The 16,339-nt window shown below is 45.3% G+C and overlaps 6 non-coding genes and 3 pseudogenes across 6 annotated transcripts; all 9 read right to left on the reverse strand.

The window, feature by feature from the left end:
- Positions 1-4,360: 4,360 nt before the first annotated feature.
- Positions 4,361-4,543, reverse strand: LOC141234569 (U2 spliceosomal RNA). Its single transcript, XR_012300534.1, has one exon. It is a non-coding gene; the product is annotated as a U2 spliceosomal RNA (small nuclear RNA).
- Positions 4,544-5,333: 790 nt separating this feature from the next.
- LOC141234659 (U2 spliceosomal RNA) lies at positions 5,334-5,425 on the reverse strand (annotated as a pseudogene).
- A 1,112-nt stretch (positions 5,426-6,537) lies between these two features.
- On the reverse strand, positions 6,538-6,720 carry LOC141234571 (U2 spliceosomal RNA). Its single transcript, XR_012300536.1, has one exon. It is a non-coding gene; the product is annotated as a U2 spliceosomal RNA (small nuclear RNA).
- Positions 6,721-7,510: 790 nt separating this feature from the next.
- On the reverse strand, positions 7,511-7,602 carry LOC141234667 (U2 spliceosomal RNA; annotated as a pseudogene).
- Positions 7,603-8,714: 1,112 nt separating this feature from the next.
- On the reverse strand, positions 8,715-8,897 carry LOC141234572 (U2 spliceosomal RNA). Its single transcript, XR_012300537.1, has one exon. It is a non-coding gene; the product is annotated as a U2 spliceosomal RNA (small nuclear RNA).
- Positions 8,898-9,687: 790 nt separating this feature from the next.
- Positions 9,688-9,779, reverse strand: LOC141234660 (U2 spliceosomal RNA; annotated as a pseudogene).
- Positions 9,780-10,891: 1,112 nt separating this feature from the next.
- LOC141234546 (U2 spliceosomal RNA) lies at positions 10,892-11,082 on the reverse strand. The gene has a single exon (XR_012300519.1). It is a non-coding gene; the product is annotated as a U2 spliceosomal RNA (small nuclear RNA).
- A 1,115-nt stretch (positions 11,083-12,197) lies between these two features.
- LOC141234559 (U2 spliceosomal RNA) lies at positions 12,198-12,388 on the reverse strand. Its single transcript, XR_012300527.1, has one exon. It is a non-coding gene; the product is annotated as a U2 spliceosomal RNA (small nuclear RNA).
- Positions 12,389-13,503: 1,115 nt separating this feature from the next.
- On the reverse strand, positions 13,504-13,694 carry LOC141234543 (U2 spliceosomal RNA). Its single transcript, XR_012300516.1, has one exon. It is a non-coding gene; the product is annotated as a U2 spliceosomal RNA (small nuclear RNA).
- Positions 13,695-16,339: the final 2,645 nt, after the last annotated feature.

A 16,339-nucleotide genomic window follows, 5' to 3' on the forward strand; every position in this document is an offset into this window, starting at 1 on the left:
AATACCCTGGTCTAAAATATCTAACTTAAAATCAAGGGAATTAATAGCATACTCTAAAAAGGATGGATCTATAACTTTAGTGTTAAAAAGAAGTTGATAAAAATTAAAAGCTTTTCCTAACATACCCTTAATATCATTTTCACCTTCAAGATTTAGGATTGCGTCCCTCCTCCCCATTACCTTTTTGAAGAAGAATCGGGAGCATTTCTCTCCTTCCTCCAGGTGCTGTACATGGGAGTTAAAAATTATTTGTTTTCCTTTTTCATTAAGAGCATTTTTTATTTCAGACTTAAGATTTGCAATATCATCATCCACATCAATACCAACTTCTTTTAGTTTAAAGAGTACTTGTAATCTCATATTAAAAACATAAAACCACTGCTTTTTCTTTTTTGCTTTCATTTTCCCTGCCTTAATAAAAAATAATTTAATCTTAGGTTTAATGCTCTCCCACCAATCCAGCATCGAGGCGCGGGGGTCTCTCTTTGATTGCCAGCACTGGTAGGCCTGCACAAACCTCTTTTGAATATCAATATCCTCTAGGAGAGTTGTATTTAATCTCCATGGGCCTCTTGAGGTATTTTGTTCCCCTGCTAACTCTAAAAACACAGATAAAACTTTATGATCAGAGAATAAATTAGATAAAAGAAAACATTTACAAGGTTTAAAGGCAGTAGAAGCAAATATGAAATCAATTCTAGAAGAAACTCTTCCATTGGACCATGTAACACCTGGATCCGCCGGCAAGAGTTCCTTCCAGCAGTCCTGTAATCTAAAATCATCAATTAAACTTTTCAACAAATAGGAGGTACGGTCTTTACGATTCACATCCCCACCCTGCCGGGATTCCCCATCACGTAAACAATTAAAATCTCCTCCCACTAGCAGGGGGGTTGACCCAACACAAAATAATGGCAATATTTCAAGTAAATCCGCCCTTTCCTGCTTCCCAGGAGGAGCGTACACATTTAATAAACGTAAAGAAAGTCCATTAAAAACAAGATGTATTAAAATAGCTCTGCCAGGTATAATTTCAGTCACAGATTGAATGATGGTAGAATGTCCACGGCAAAGTAGTCCAACTCCGGCAGCACGACAGTCATTAGCACCGGACCACACAGAAGCGCCCAGTTTCCAGTCTTCTTTTAAGTCCTTATAATTTAAATTACTCTGTATACCACATTCTTGTAGAAACCAGAAATCAAAGTCCAATGTCTCTAAATAAGAAAATAAAGCAGCCCTACGTGTAGGGCTCTTTAGGGACCTCACATTTAGTGAGGAGATTTTAAAAGGAACAGACATTAAGAAGAATCAGGATCTGAAGATGGGAAGAAGTCAATACACGGCACCTCCTCCTCCGCATCTCCAGGGGTCAGGATTTGTTTAATATTACCGGGATCTGAAGCAGGCAAAAAGGCATCATCCACTTTTGACTCCTCATCTGGACCTCGACATCCGTGTTTTCTTTGGATATCAGGTTGCTTTACGTCCTCCCGTTGCCTTTTCAGAGGCTGGGAGCTGTCCATCTTTTCCAAGTCCTGTGCATCTGCAGTCCTCATGGCGGTCTGGTCTATGGAACGGGTGTCATCCCTCTGGGTCGTCTTGTCCTCTGGTCTGGTCACGGAACTACTGCGACTTCTGGTTCGAGGACCAGGGCTCGACTGGGTCTTAGCCGGGTCCTTTTTACTTCGCGCCCTAGAGGTCTCTCTATCCGACACACTGGTTGATCGATTAAGGAGCGTACCCTTTTTGCCCTTACCCAAGATCACCGATGATGGTGTGGCGAATCTGGGTGCTTGCTTAATCGGGGTACTAGAGGTCTCCTCAGTTCCACATAATGCCGGTGGTGCATTCATGCTGGATGAGGACCCTTCCTCTTGACTCTGAGATACGGCAACATCTAGAGCCAGAACATCGATCAATTCCACAGAGAGCGAACCCTCGGTTAATCTTATGGAACCCCTACGACCGTCCTTCTGTGGAACTACCAGCGGGCCCTCTGGCGGAGCCGTTGAAGGATTTGTTCCGGACCCGTCAGCGTGCGCCAACCCAGGTCCAGGGCCAGGTGTAGTAATACTCCCTCCGAAGTATTCTTGGATAGTCAGTTGACCTGACTTAAACATGTCATATGTTTTTGACTTTTTGCTCGGACAATTCCTGAAGGCGTGACCTGCCTTCCCACATAGGTTACATACGATCTCAGAGTCACACGTAGCGGAGGTGTGCCCACTCTTACCGCACTTGTTGCAAAAGACTACATGAGCCCTTGTACAATTTTCTCGTGTATGCCCATATTCATGACAATTCCGGCATTGAAGGGGCATTCCTGGGTAGCGTAGGAATCCCCTGACATTACCAATGGCAAAATTAGCAGGCGGGTGGTGAAGACCACCAATGCCGCTCTGATCTGGATGGAACTTCACCAGGTATTTCCTCTTCCCATTCCAGAAGCGCTGGGAGTTGAGGATATCATGTGAGAAGCGCACTGACTTGCAGTAACACTTCAAAAAGGTTTCGATATCGCCCTCAGAGACGAATGGGCTGTACATGAAGATCACCAAGGGTACTTCCTCTTCACCGTACAGGAAGTCAAAGCTCAGCCCGTTCAGTCTCTCATCGTCCTTGTCCGCAACCATCAGTGCTGCATGGATATTATCACAGCATGATTTAGCCATAAAGGAAATGGTATATCGCCCACGGAATTCCTGATCGTAAAGACACAGGATCTTATCTCGCTCCAGGTGGAAGAACCCAAAAAGAATCTCATGCACGATGTACTGCAGATTCTTCTCATGGCGCTGGCATTCATCCACCATGATTCTAATGGACTGTCGCAGTGGAGTCTCCCCCACCGCAAATCCAAAAGAAAAAGGCATTTTCGGCCCTCAGGGACTAAGCCCTCCCCCAATAGTAACAAGGGAATGAATCCCACAAAAGCAGGAACAAACCCAAGACCGAGGGAGGGGTACCCCAAGAACTTACACAGCCCACTAAGCGATAAAGCTCAGCAAAGGAAAACGCCCTTATTTCCTCGGGTCGCCCCGAAGACAAGACGCGATCGCTCCCCGTTGTCCGGGGACTAAGCCGACCTGCCAATAGCTGCAAGGAGGTGAAGCTCCCTCCATTAAGAGAGAGCGATCCCCCAAGGCCAACAAGTCGGGTACCCCAGGCACCTCCTAGCCGAGACCAAGGCAGCAACCTTTAGATCACTGCACCTGATCTTAGCCAAAAGGCCGAGAAGCGATAACCAGAATTGGTTTCAAACTACGGAGCCACCCAAGGATCCTGAAAAGTCCATTTGTGGAGATGAGCTCCTGGACTCCCGTTAAGAAGACATGTTGTCAACCTCTAGATCCCTTACATGCCTGCACTTTTCGGCTTGCTGCTGCTGCAATCCACGCGTTTTAGATCTGCATAACTCCACCTCTTTAAACACAGCACCTTCACCCCCTGCTGTTCCCACCCGCCTCAACACCGTTGGAAGGGAGGAGAACCAATTAAGGCGGGGGGTGGGGTGGAACGAGCAGCTGTCTACCCTTAGCAGGAGGGCTCCTGATTACATACCTCTCCTGCTGCTGCTGCTGCTGGCTGTCCAGCAGCAGACTGAAGGTGGCTGCTGCTGTGCACAGGTATATAAAGGCTCAGAGCCTATTATGACACGCGCAGCCAGCGTTCCATTGCCACATTCCATCTACTGCAGGCAGGATACCTGGCTGGCTGAATGTCGCTGAGAAGCTCACAGAGACCGCCATAAGCAACAGTTTAACAGAATGCCACAGACTAATCAACCAAACTTTTTGGGTTGGGTTCTCTTTTATAGTCTGCAGGCATTAAATGAAAGAAGTCAGTGTTCCAGCAGAAGGAGACAACGTTTCAGAAAAGGCATTGTAGCAAACCAAAAAAGAAATTTTAAGCGCAGCAGAGTAACCAGCGCACATACCTGTTAGCTCAGGTGAGTTTAAAAGGCTGCTGTTGATAACAAGGGCATTTGCTAAATAGATGGTGTGTGTGCAACAATATACTGAAAGGTCAATTATATTGTGCAGCTTATCTCACCACCTGTAGTTATTTAGGTGAAAGCTCCAAAATGCTTGCCTAATATGTCTGTTTATCCAAAAGGAAGTAAAAAGGGAGAGCTAGAAAGATAGCATTGCATCACATTACATGGCAATGCAATGCACAGTTGCTGAAGTTGAACCAAAATGAGCTTGTAATCTGGCTTCTGCAACTTTGAACATGAAAAATCCAATGAGGAGAAGAAAAGCAAAGCCAAAGAGTCCATCCCAAAATCCGACAAACAAGCAAAATGAACAAAAAACATTGAATTCAATTCTTTCTGATTTTAGAAACTGCATTAAAGAAGGGGTGCACCGGTCCTGGAGATACTGCAATACCAGGTCAATGCGTGGAGTGGACAGAGCAAGCTCTTTTTCCATCTCCCTGTTCTAAAAATCCATTTAATATATGGTCCCCAGATAGGGGACGTATCAGATATTAAACTGATAAGAACAGATTTTTTTTTCTTTCGAAAGCCCGAATTCGTGTACAAAACCCGAGTGCGCTTAAAAAAGTGACAAGTGCCACAAAAAAAGTGCACTAGGATGCTGGTCTTCTTGAAACCCTCTCCAAAAGGAGAAGGGTCCCCCAAACCATTCCCCGTCCCTCCGAGCCAGAAGGCCACAGCGAGGAACAGGGACAAATAGCCACCTCCAGCCGGAGCCAGAGGCGACCCAATCTTACCCCCAGCACCTGCCCGAGTTCTCACCCGAGCAAGGCACTGGGAGCCAAAGACTGTGCTCCCCTCCCGGAAGAGGGGAGCCAACAACGCTCTCCTCCCGAAAAAGGAGAGCCAGGGGGGTACAGGGGGGAGCGGAACCTGATGGCCACACACTCCCCCCCTAGACCTGCCAAGAGAGGAACCCGTAAGGGAACCGCATACCGACAAAATCCTAGTAAGGACGTGGACACACGTGAAAAAGTGGACACACAGTGACAAAAAAATTAAATAAATAGTGAAGGTTTCACAGTATAATACTGCCCGGACCTTCGACCGGGAATTGAAAAATTCCCCATCCTAAGGCCAGAAGGCCCGGAATAAGGGTGTGTGTGAAGAAAGAAATATTGAAGTGCTAGTGCAAATGTGCCATAAACTCAAGTGGGGTTTCCAATCCCAGTGAGTTAAGGCACCCCAGGGTCACCACTCCTGGGGCACTTCACACTTCGGGCTTTCGATCTTCCCCGGCCCAATGGCGTCGATCCTGGGGGCCATGCTTTCCACCAGATGACTATATTAGCCACCTGGCGTACTAACAAGCGCCTAAACCCCAGTGTGCATAATGTATCAATCTACTAGGGCGGCCAACATCCAAAACCGCCTTTTCGAAAGATACTACACTTGATCTTAGCCAAAAGGCCGAGAAGCGATAACCAGAATTGGTTTCAAACTACGGAGCCACCCAAGGATCCTGAAAAGTCCATTTGTGGAGATGAGCTCCTGGACTCCCGTTAAGAAGACATGTTGTCAACCTCTAGATCCCTTACATGCCTGCACTTTTCGGCTTGCTGCTGCTGCAATCCACGCGTTTTAGAGCTGCATAACTCCACCTCTTTAAACACAGCACCTTCACCCCCTGCTGTTCCCACCCGCCTCAACACCGTTGGAAGGGAGGAGAACCAATTAAGGCGGGGGGTGGGGTGGAACGAGCAGCTGTCTACCCTTAGCAGGAGGGCTCCTGATTACATACCTCTCCTGCTGCTGCTGCTGCTGGCTGTCCAGCAGCAGACTGAAGGTGGCTGCTGCTGTGCACAGGTATATAAAGGCTCAGAGCCTATTATGACACGCGCAGCCAGCGTTCCATTGCCACATTCCATCTACTGCAGGCAGGATACCTGGCTGGCTGAATGTCGCTGAGAAGCTCACAGAGACCGCCATAAGCAACAGTTTAACAGAATGCCACAGACTAATCAACCAAACTTTTTGGGTTGGGTTCTCTTTTATAGTCTGCAGGCATTAAATGAAAGAAGTCAGTGTTCCAGCAGAAGGAGACGTTTCAGAAAAGGCATTGTAGCAAACCAAAAAAGAAATTTTAAGCGCAGCAGAGTAACCAGCGCACATACCTGTGAGCTCAGGTGAGTTTAAAAGGCTGCTGTTGATAACAAGGGCATTTGCTAAATAGATGGTGTGTGTGCAACAATATACTGAAAGGTCAATTATATTGTGCAGCTTATCTCACCACCTGTAGTTATTTAGGTGAAAGCTCCAAAATGCTTGCCTAATATGTCTGTTTATCCAAAAGGAAGTAAAAAGGGAGAGCTAGAAAGATAGCATTGCATCACATTACATGGCAATGCAATGCACAGTTGCTGAAGTTGAACCAAAATGAGCTTGTAATCTGGCTTCTGCAACTTTGAACATGAAAAATCCAATGAGGAGAAGAAAAGCAAAGCCAAAGAGTCCATCCCAAAATCCGACAAACAAGCAAAATGAACAAAAAACATTGAATTCAATTCTTTCTGATTTTAGAAACTGCATTAAAGAAGGGGTGCACCGGTCCTGGAGATACTGCAATACCAGGTCAATGCGTGGAGTGGACAGAGCAAGCTCTTTTTCCATCTCCCTGTTCTAAAAATCCATTTAATATATGGTCCCCAGATAGGGGACGTATCAGATATTAAACTGATAAGAACAGATTTTTTTTTCTTTCGAAAGCCCGAATTCGTGTACAAAACCCGAGTGCGCTTAAAAAAGTGACAAGTGCCACAAAAAAAGTGCACTAGGATGCTGGTCTTCTTGAAACCCTCTCCAAAAGGAGAAGGGTCCCCCAAACCATTCCCCGTCCCTCCGAGCCAGAAGGCCACAGCGAGGAACAGGGACAAATAGCCACCTCCAGCCGGAGCCAGAGGCGACCCAATCTTACCCCCAGCACCTGCCCGAGTTCTCACCCGAGCAAGGCACTGGGAGCCAAAGACTGTGCTCCCCTCCCGGAAGAGGGGAGCCAACAACGCTCTCCTCCCGAAAAAGGAGAGCCAGGGGGGTACAGGGGGGAGCGGAACCTGATGGCCACACACTCCCCCCCTAGACCTGCCAAGAGAGGAACCCGTAAGGGAACCGCATACCGACAAAATCCTAGTAAGGACGTGGACACACGTGAAAAAGTGGACACACAGTGACAAAAAAATTAAATAAATAGTGAAGGTTTCACAGTATAATACTGCCCGGACCTTCGACCGGGAATTGAAAAATTCCCCATCCTAAGGCCAGAAGGCCCGGAATAAGGGTGTGTGTGAAGAAAGAAATATTGAAGTGCTAGTGCAAATGTGCCATAAACTCAAGTGGGGTTTCCAATCCCAGTGAGTTAAGGCACCCCAGGGTCACCACTCCTGGGGCACTTCACACTTCGGGCTTTCGATCTTCCCCGGCCCAATGGCGTCGATCCTGGGGGCCATGCTTTCCACGAGATGACTATATTAGCCACCTGGCGTACTAACAAGCGCCTAAACCCCAGTGTGCATAATGTATCAATCTACTAGGGCGGCCAACATCCAAAACCGCCTTTTCGAAAGATACTACACTTGATCTTAGCCAAAAGGCCGAGAAGCGATAACCAGAATTGGTTTCAAACTACGGAGCCACCCAAGGATCCTGAAAAGTCCATTTGTGGAGATGAGCTCCTGGACTCCCGTTAAGAAGACATGTTGTCAACCTCTAGATCCCTTACATGCCTGCACTTTTCGGCTTGCTGCTGCTGCAATCCACGCGTTTTAGAGCTGCATAACTCCACCTCTTTAAACACAGCACCTTCACCCCCTGCTGTTCCCACCCGCCTCAACACCGTTGGAAGGGAGGAGAACCAATTAAGGCGGGGGGTGGGGTGGAACGAGCAGCTGTCTACCCTTAGCAGGAGGGCTCCTGATTACATACCTCTCCTGCTGCTGCTGCTGCTGGCTGTCCAGCAGCAGACTGAAGGTGGCTGCTGCTGTGCACAGGTATATAAAGGCTCAGAGCCTATTATGACACGCGCAGCCAGCGTTCCATTGCCACATTCCATCTACTGCAGGCAGGATACCTGGCTGGCTGAATGTCGCTGAGAAGCTCACAGAGACCGCCATAAGCAACAGTTTAACAGAATGCCACAGACTAATCAACCAAACTTTTTGGGTTGGGTTCTCTTTTATAGTCTGCAGGCATTAAATGAAAGAAGTCAGTGTTCCAGCAGAAGGAGACGTTTCAGAAAAGGCATTGTAGCAAACCAAAAAAGAAATTTTAAGCGCAGCAGAGTAACCAGCGCACATACCTGTGAGCTCAGGTGAGTTTAAAAGGCTGCTGTTGATAACAAGGGCATTTGCTAAATAGATGGTGTGTGTGCAACAATATACTGAAAGGTCAATTATATTGTGCAGCTTATCTCACCACCTGTAGTTATTTAGGTGAAAGCTCCAAAATGCTTGCCTAATATGTCTGTTTATCCAAAAGGAAGTAAAAAGGGAGAGCTAGAAAGATAGCATTGCATCACATTACATGGCAATGCAATGCACAGTTGCTGAAGTTGAACCAAAATGAGCTTGTAATCTGGCTTCTGCAACTTTGAACATGAAAAATCCAATGAGGAGAAGAAAAGCAAAGCCAAAGAGTCCATCCCAAAATCCGACAAACAAGCAAAATGAACAAAAAACATTGAATTCAATTCTTTCTGATTTTAGAAACTGCATTAAAGAAGGGGTGCACCGGTCCTGGAGATACTGCAATACCAGGTCAATGCGTGGAGTGGACAGAGCAAGCTCTTTTTCCATCTCCCTGTTCTAAAAATCCATTTAATATATGGTCCCCAGATAGGGGACGTATCAGATATTAAACTGATAAGAACAGATTTTTTTTTCTTTCGAAAGCCCGAATTCGTGTACAAAACCCGAGTGCGCTTAAAAAAGTGACAAGTGCCACAAAAAAAGTGCACTAGGATGCTGGTCTTCTTGAAACCCTCTCCAAAAGGAGAAGGGTCCCCCAAACCATTCCCCGTCCCTCCGAGCCAGAAGGCCACAGCGAGGAACAGGGACAAATAGCCACCTCCAGCCGGAGCCAGAGGCGACCCAATCTTACCCCCAGCACCTGCCCGAGTTCTCACCCGAGCAAGGCACTGGGAGCCAAAGACTGTGCTCCCCTCCCGGAAGAGGGGAGCCAACAACGCTCTCCTCCCGAAAAAGGAGAGCCAGGGGGGTTCAGGGGGGAGCGGAACCTGATGGCCACACACTCCCCCCCTAGACCTGCCAAGAGAGGAACCCGTAAGGGAACCGCATACCGACAAAATCCTAGTAAGGACGTGGACACACGTGAAAAAGTGGACACACAGTGACAAAAAAATTAAATAAATAGTGAAGGTTTCACAGTATAATACTGCCCGGACCTTCGACCGGGTATTGAAAAATTCCCCATCCTAAGGCCAGAAGGCCCGGAATAAGGGTGTGTGTGAAGAAAGAAATATTGAAGTGCTAGTGCAAATGTGCCATAAACTCAAGTGGGGTTTCCAATCCCAGTGAGTTAAGGCACCCCAGGGTCACCACTCCTGGGGCACTTCACACTTCGGGCTTTCGATCTTCCCCGGCCCAATGGCGTCGATCCTGGGGGCCATGCTTTCCACCAGATGACTATATTAGCCACCTGGCGTACTAACAAGCGCCTAAACCCCAGTGTGCATAATGTATCAATCTACTAGGGCGGCCAACATCCAAAACCGCCTTTTCGAAAGATACTACACTTGATCTTAGCCAAAAGGCCGAGAAGCGATAACCAGAATTGGTTTCAAACTACGGAGCCACCCAAGGATCCTGAAAAGTCCATTTGTGGAGATGAGCTCCTGGACTCCCGTTAAGAAGACATGTTGTCAACCTCTAGATCCCTTACATGCCTGCACTTTTCGGCTTGCTGCTGCTGCAATCCACGCGTTTTAGATCTGCATAACTCCACCTCTTTAAACACAGCACCTTCACCCCCTGCTGTTCCCACCCGCCTCAACACCGTTGGAAGGGAGGAGAACCAATTAAGGCGGGGGGTGGGGTGGAACGAGCAGCTGTCTACCCTTAGCAGGAGGGCTCCTGATTACATACCTCTCCTGCTGCTGCTGCTGCTGGCTGTCCAGCAGCAGACTGAAGGTGGCTGCTGCTGTGCACAGGTATATAAAGGCTCAGAGCCTATTATGACACGCGCAGCCAGCGTTCCATTGCCACATTCCATCTACTGCAGGCAGGATACCTGGCTGGCTGAATGTCGCTGAGAAGCTCACAGAGACCGCCATAAGCAACAGTTTAACAGAATGCCACAGACTAATCAACCAAACTTTTTGGGTTGGGTTCTCTTTTATAGTCTGCAGGCATTAAATGAAAGAAGTCAGTGTTCCAGCAGAAGGAGACGTTTCAGAAAAGGCATTGTAGCAAACCAAAAAAGAAATTTTAAGCGCAGCAGAGTAACCAGCGCACATACCTGTGAGCTCAGGTGAGTTTAAAAGGCTGCTGTTGATAACAAGGGCATTTGCTAAATAGATGGTGTGTGTGCAACAATATACTGAAAGGTCAATTATATTGTGCAGCTTATCTCACCACCTGTAGTTATTTAGGTGAAAGCTCCAAAATGCTTGCCTAATATGTCTGTTTATCCAAAAGGAAGTAAAAAGGGAGAGCTAGAAAGATAGCATTGCATCACATTACATGGCAATGCAATGCACAGTTGCTGAAGTTGAACCAAAATGAGCTTGTAATCTGGCTTCTGCAACTTTGAACATGAAAAATCCAATGAGGAGAAGAAAAGCAAAGCCAAAGAGTCCATCCCAAAATCCGACAAACAAGCAAAATGAACAAAAAACATTGAATTCAATTCTTTCTGATTTTAGAAACTGCATTAAAGAAGGGGTGCACCGGTCCTGGAGATACTGCAATACCAGGTCAATGCGTGGAGTGGACAGAGCAAGCTCTTTTTCCATCTCCCTGTTCTAAAAATCCATTTAATATATGGTCCCCAGATAGGGGACGTATCAGATATTAAACTGATAAGAACAGATACTACACTTGATCTTAGCCAAAAGGCCGAGAAGCGATAACCAGAATTGGTTTCAAACTACGGAGCCACCCAAGGATCCTGAAAAGTCAATTTGTGGAGATGAGCTCCTGGACTCCCGTTAAGAAGACATGTTGTCAACCTCTAGATCCCTTACATGCCTGCACTTTTCGGCTTGCTGCTGCTGCAATCCACGCGTTTTAGATCTGCATAACTCCACCTCTTTAAACACAGCACCTTCACCCCCTGCTGTTCCCACCCGCCTCAACACCGTTGGAAGGGAGGAGAACCAATTAAGGCGGGGGGTGGGGTGGAACGAGCAGCTGTCTACCCTTAGCAGGAGGGCTCCTGATTACATACCTCTCCTGCTGCTGCTGCTGCTGGCTGTCCAGCAGCAGACTGAAGGTGGCTGCTGCTGTGCACAGGTATATAAAGGCTCAGAGCCTATTATGACACGCGCAGCCAGCGTTCCATTGCCACATTCCATCTACTGCAGGCAGGATACCTGGCTGGCTGAATGTCGCTGAGAAGCTCACAGAGACCGCCATAAGCAACAGTTTAACAGAATGCCACAGACTAATCAACCAAACTTTTTGGGTTGGGTTCTCTTTTATAGTCTGCAGGCATTAAATGAAAGAAGTCAGTGTTCCAGCAGAAGGAGACAACGTTTCAGAAAAGGCATTGTAGCAAACCAAAAAAGAAATTTTAAGCGCAGCAGAGTAACCAGCGCACATACCTGTTAGCTCAGGTGAGTTTAAAAGGCTGCTGTTGATAACAAGGGCATTTGCTAAATAGATGGTGTGTGTGCAACAATATACTGAAAGGTCAATTATATTGTGCAGCTTATCTCACCACCTGTAGTTATTTAGGTGAAAGCTCCAAAATGCTTGCCTAATATGTCTGTTTATCCAAAAGGAAGTAAAAAGGGAGAGCTAGAAAGATAGCATTGCATCACATTACATGGCAATGCAATGCACAGTTGCTGAAGTTGAACCAAAATGAGCTTGTAATCTGGCTTCTGCAACTTTGAACATGAAAAATCCAATGAGGAGAAGAAAAGCAAAGCCAAAGAGTCCATCTCAAAATCCGACAAACAAGCAAAATGAACAAAAAACATTGAATTCAATTCTTTCTGATTTTAGAAACTGCATTAAAGAAGGGGTGCACCGGTCCTGGAGATACTGCAATACCAGGTCAATGCGTGGAGTGGACAGAGCAAGCTCTTTTTCCATCTCCCTGTTCTAAAAATCCATTTAATATATGGTCCCCAGATAGGGGACGTATCAGATATTAAACTGATAAGAACAGATACTACACTTGATCTTAGCCAAAAGGCCGAGAAGCGATAACCAGAATTGGTTTCAAACTACGGAGCCACCCAAGGATCCTGAAAAGTCCATTTGTGGAGATGAGCTCCTGGACTCCCGTTAAGAAGACATGTTGTCAACCTCTAGATCCCTTACATGCCTGCACTTTTCGGCTTGCTGCTGCTGCAATCCACGCGTTTTAGATCTGCATAACTCCACCTCTTTAAACACAGCACCTTCACCCCCTGCTGTTCCCACCCGCCTCAACACCGTTGGAAGGGAGGAGAACCAATTAAGGCGGGGGGTGGGGTGGAACGAGCAGCTGTCTACCCTTAGCAGGAGGGCTCCTGATTACATACCTCTCCTGCTGCTGCTGCTGCTGGCTGTCCAGCAGCAGACTGAAGGTGGCTGCTGCTGTGCACAGGTATATAAAGGCTCAGAGCCTATTATGACACGCGCAGCCAGCGTTCCATTGCCACATTCCATCTACTGCAGGCAGGATACCTGGCTGGCTGAATGTCGCTGAGAAGCTCACAGAGACCGCCATAAGCAACAGTTTAACAGAATGCCACAGACTAATCAACCAAACTTTTTGGGTTGGGTTCTCTTTTATAGTCTGCAGGCATTAAATGAAAGAAGTCAGTGTCCCAGCAGAAGGATACAACGTTTCAGAAAAGGCATTGTAGCAAACCAAAAAAGAAATTTTAAGCGCAGCAGAGTAACCAGCGCACATACCTGTTAGCTCAGGTGAGTTTAAAAGGCTGCTGTTGATAACAAGGGCATTTGCTAAATAGATGGTGTGTGTGCAACAATATACTGAAAGGTCAATTATATTGTGCAGCTTATCTCACCACCTGTAGTTATTTAGGTGAAAGCTCCAAAATGCTTGCCTAATATGTCTGTTTATCCAAAAGGAAGTAAAAAGGGAGAGCTAGAAAGATAGCATTGCATCACATTACATGGCAATGCAATGCACAGTTGCTGAAGTTGAACCAAAATGAGCTTGTAATCTGGCTTCTGCAACTTTGAACATGAAAAATCCAATGAGGAGAAGAAAAGCAAAGCCAAAGAGTCCATCCCAAAATCCGACAAACAAGCAAAATGAACAAAAAACATTGAATTCAATTCTTTCTGATTTTAGAAACTGCATTAAAGAAGGGGTGCACCGGTCCTGGAGATACTGCAATACCAGGTCAATGCGTGGAGTGGACAGAGCAAGCTCTTTTTCCATCTCCCTGTTCTAAAAATCCATTTAATATATGGTCCCCAGATAGGGGACGTATCAGATATTAAACTGATAAGAACAGATTTTTTTTTTTTTTTTTATACCATTCAGTAAAATTTTTCAAGCAACAATCAATAGTATAAAAACTCATACTACGTTGCCCAGTCTTACATCATAATGGTACTTTCTTTATTTCATATTTATAACTTTATACTGAAACAGTTGTAATACCTTTTGAATGGACAAAAAACTATAAAACATACCATTATCATAAAAAAAGACAGATCACAACACTTAAACAAGGACTTACTGGTACTTTACCAGTGACCTCCATTTTTTTACTATCCAAAAACCTTCTGAATCAGAGCCACCACCGCCACGGCTGTCCCATAAATAAACTATGTATAACCTTGAGAAAACCATCCTAACACAATTATTAACTGAGATTATTTTCCTTTTAAATAAACACAAATTCCTAACGTCCCACAGACTTTCTATTACACATGCCATTATCAACCACAACAATCTCTCTTTCACCCGGCTACTTGCACCCATCCCAAACATTACCACTCTCCAATTTATAAAATTCACGCCTGCTAGTTCCTTGCATAAACCACCCACTCCCTTCCAAACACTCTGAGCATAATCACAATTCCAAACCAAATGCATAACAGTTTCACTCGCCCCACATCCATCCCTCGGACATACCTCTGTTCTAATCAGATCCCTCCTCTTCTGTACCTCTCTCACAGGCAAAATCTCATGCAAACTCATCCATACGATATCACGCTGCCTATTCGATATTCCTTTTATACTCAGGTTCCTCCATACACACAACGCTTCACTCGATCTCAAGCCCCTAATGTTACATTCAAACTCTCTAACACGCATCCTTCTCCTTACATTCCTTATCACTTTGAAATCACCCATAGGAACATCCAACAAATCATGCTTGACAACAAATTTTTCAACAAACTCATACCACACTGGACATTTAAACGAAACAGGCACTCTTGCATCCCTTCTCATCCATTTCAACCCAAACAACATCCATCCAGCCATATATTTAATCATAAAAGCCGTCTTGTTATCCCTACCTAACAGAACAACCACCGTTTTAATATAATTTAAACCAAGACAAAATTCAAAATTTGGGAAATCCATTCCCCCATGTTCACGTAACTTACACAAATATTCCCTTTTAAGTTTTTCCATCTTACTTCCCCAATAAAACGTAAAAATTAGCTTCTCAATCCGCCTAAAACCCCTATAAGGGGCTGGAAAAACCACTGACACAAAAAGTAACATAGGAAGAATCACTGACTTAATAATAAGGACTTTGCCTGACAATGTCAAGTCCCGTAACCTCCAAAAATTTAACTTCTGTTCAATCCTCTTACCGCATTCATCCCAACTCTCATTCCCTTTCAGATCTTTGTTAAACCACACCCCCAAAACCTTAATAGCACCTTCTTCACATATCACACCATCCATCCTAACACTCGAATCCCCGAAACACTTAAAGCTACACTTCCCCCAATTCACCCTAAAACCAGATGCACCACAAAAGAAATCTAAAAGCAACCTTGCTCGATTCATAGCAGCCATATTATCACTCACCACAACAACATCGTCCATATACCCCATTACCTTTACAGTCTTTCCACCACTCCCTGGGATCAGAAGACCATTCATCACTTTCTCTTTCCGAATCATGCACAACAGGGGCTCAATCACACTTATAAACAGGACAGGGGACAACGGACACCCCTGCCTGACCCCTGATTTTATGCACACCTTCTCACTCAAACATCCATTCACTAACACTTCACTCACCACACCATCATACAAACACCTTATGGCATTCACAAAAACACTAGGAAAACCCATCCTAAATAACACCTCAAACATAAACGCATGCGACACTCTATCAAAAGCTTTCTCAAAATCCACACAAAAAACCATACATTTCCCCTTCCTAAACATACAATCTCCAATTACGTCTCTCAACAACAAGAGGTTATCAGTCACACACCTACCTGGCACCGCGCACACTTGATCATCACCAACCACACTTCCAATCACCCCACGCATACGGTTAGCCAGAATTTTGCTAAAGACTTTATAATCTGCATTGAGTAATGTAATCGGCCTCCAATTACGCAAATTCTTTTTCTCACCCTTCTTATATAGTAAAACAACTACTCCTTCTTTCATGGAATTACAAAGTACACCATTCATCCACATATATTGACATACCTCCACAAAATCAACACCAATCACATCCCATGCTTTTACATAAAACTCCACAGGCAACCCATCTTTCCCAGGTGTTTTATTCTTTTTCGCACCATCCACCGCCTTTTTAACCTCATCAAAAACAATATCCTCACTCAAACACTCACGTTCCCCTGATTCAAGCTGACTCTCCAACATACCTAACACATGCTCTTTCAAACCCCCATCCACCCATTTAGACTCAAATAAACTACTATAGAAACTATGTACCTCATCCAACACTTCCCTTCCAACCACAGTCATACCATTATCATTTACAACCTCATCCAACTCATCTTTTTTACTGCACATTTTTTTAAAAAAGTACCTCGTACACTTCTCATCCATATCCAAATGCTCAACTCTCGTCCTAAAAATAATTTCCTTCCCACGCTTTTCCAAAACACGCTTCATCTCATCTCTCGCTCCTCTGAGTTGATCACTAACATCAATTCCTTTCATACTCATTTTATGTAACCACTCAATCCT

Source organism: Phyllobates terribilis, unplaced genomic scaffold (genome assembly GCF_046119375.1).
Source record: "Phyllobates terribilis strain yellow unplaced genomic scaffold, ASM4611937v1 Scaffold_636__1_contigs__length_917067, whole genome shotgun sequence".
In the NCBI taxonomy this organism is placed as follows: Eukaryota; Metazoa; Chordata; class Amphibia; order Anura; family Dendrobatidae; genus Phyllobates; species Phyllobates terribilis.